Here is a 2451-nt window from a genome sequence, read left to right on the forward strand (position 1 = left end):
TACTGCCTTACTTCTCTTTAAGAAAGGAAGATGTAATGATACTTGATTTAAACGACAGATCATAGAATGGTTGAAAATAGTTTACTGTCAAATAATGCAAAGAGTACGCGACACGTCTTTCCCCCTTATTCTTGGCTCATCAGGCGTACACACTCACTGCACTCGCTTATGGTAATCGAACCTCGGACGTCAGCGCTAGAGGGGCTTCGCAGCGGTGAAGTATTGCTTTTAAATTTTAATTAAGAAGAAAAGAAAACCTTTTTAAATTAAGTCTTAAAAAGAGGTGTAAAGATATTGACAATAAGCTACGCAAACCCACCAAGAAATGCAATCGTTTAAATCAAGGCACGAGTCAAAAAACACCATCCCATAATATTAGTTAACGATTAACACATTTCTATATGTATTGTAAGCATACAATACAACTGATAATATGTTGCGCTTATTTATCTGGTGTACCGACATTTTTGCGCGTTTAACGTCTGAAATCTAACGTGGTTTGTGCCCTTCAGAATGAAAACAGTTTGCATTTACCTTTTTAATAAAAGGCGAGCTTTTAAGCCTGAGAAATCACCCCGTAAATGCACACGTTTAATTGCACATGTGTTAATATGTATGCTTACGCAGTATTAAAAGACACTCAAAAATTAACGTCATTTACCTTCGTTGCCACGTTTGACTCGTGCTGTAAATCTCTTCCTTGTTTTTAGTTCACGTGATTACGTAGGAGGCGTGATGACGCGATACATGACTCCGCCTCCTCCATTAGAGTATATGGACAAAAAACAGGTTCCAGTTATGACCATTACGCGTAGAATTTCGAAATGAAACCTGACTAACTTTTGTAAGTAAGCTGTAAGGAATGAGCCTGCCAAATTTCAGCCTTCCACCTACACGGGAAGTTGGAGAATTAGTGATGAGTCAGTCAGTCAGTCAGTGAGTCAGTGAGGGCTTTGCCTTTTATTAATTAGTATATCTATCTATCTATCTATCTATCTTTCTATCTATATATATATATATATATATAATAATAATAATAATAAAAGGCAAAGCCCTCACTGACTGATTCACTCACTCACTGACTGACTGACTCACTCATCACTAATTGTCCAACTTCCCGTGTAGGTGGAAGGCTGAAATTTGGCAGGCTGATTCCTTACAGCTTACTTACAAAAGTTAGGCAGGTTTCATTTCGAAATTCAACGCGTAATGGTCATAACTGGAACCTCTTTCTTCACAATATACTGTAATGGACGGCAGCTCGATGGCCGTGGGAGGAGGAGTTGAGTGTCACGTCATCACGCCTCCCACGTAATCACGTGAAAAGACTGTGAACGCAGTAGGGACAAATGAAGGAGGAGCCGCAAACAGCGAAGAACAAAAAATTCATTAAACAATTGAGAAGGGTGAGAAGGGAGCGAGTGAAGCATACAAGCATGTTCATAAGGGAAACAAAGCACGGTGTAAAACGTAAGTTTAAATTAAGTTTATAGAAACGCTCCTGCTGCGGATTGCAATAACATATTCGCGAGATAAAAGTTTAATGAGAAGACACGAGGTATAAACGAACCACACGCCATAGCGCAACGTTAGGGGCAACAGTTTCAACCATTCTATGATCTGCTTCTCACAACTGAAAGACGGCACATGGCGGATGTTAGCCCACTTGCTGACCGCAACGTTAGGGGCTTCAACTCTGGCGCTGACAATATTCGATTCTCGAGAGGGGATGCAGTGAGTGTGTATGCCTGATGAGCCCAGAATTAAGGAGAAACACGTGTCGCATACTCTTTGCATTATTTGAAAGTAAACTATTAAAACCATTCAATGATCAGCTTCTGGGAACAGAAAGAGGGCACGTGGCGGATGTAAGGCGACTTCCTGACCAACCACAAGCGTAACCTGGCAGGTAACCATCCATACAGTCAGATTGTGATTCAGAAAACGAATGCCATGAATTTAATTACCAGGATCTACATACTGTCAAATAAACAAAACACACGCCGTAGCGGGACAGCTGTGAAAAGCGAGGTTCACAAAAAAACAGATCCTTAACAAATTGTTATTGGTATATTTTCGATCCGTTTAAAAAGGTTTTATTTTCTTCTTAAAAAATTAAAAACAGTACTTCGCCACAACGAAGCGCGAGAATTTGGCTATATATATCTGCTTCTCACAATTAAAAGAGGGCACGTGGCGGATTTTAGACGACTTCATGACCAAACATAAGTGTTACCTGCCAGGTAGGGTTACCACTTTTAATACAAAAAAATAAGGGACGCATACTGCAGCGGGTGCCACATCCCAGTGCCAACAGTTTGCAGACTCTACTTAAAAGACCCGCCCTCCTCACTGGACAGTTAAAAAGACCAATCAAACTAACGATGACATCAAGTATTACCCAATGAAAAGTAGGAAAGGAGGCATCTTCATAAAATGCGTGTGGGATGA

Source organism: Erpetoichthys calabaricus, chromosome 9 (assembly GCF_900747795.2).
Source record: "Erpetoichthys calabaricus chromosome 9, fErpCal1.3, whole genome shotgun sequence".
NCBI classification, from domain to species: domain Eukaryota; kingdom Metazoa; phylum Chordata; class Cladistia; order Polypteriformes; family Polypteridae; genus Erpetoichthys; species Erpetoichthys calabaricus.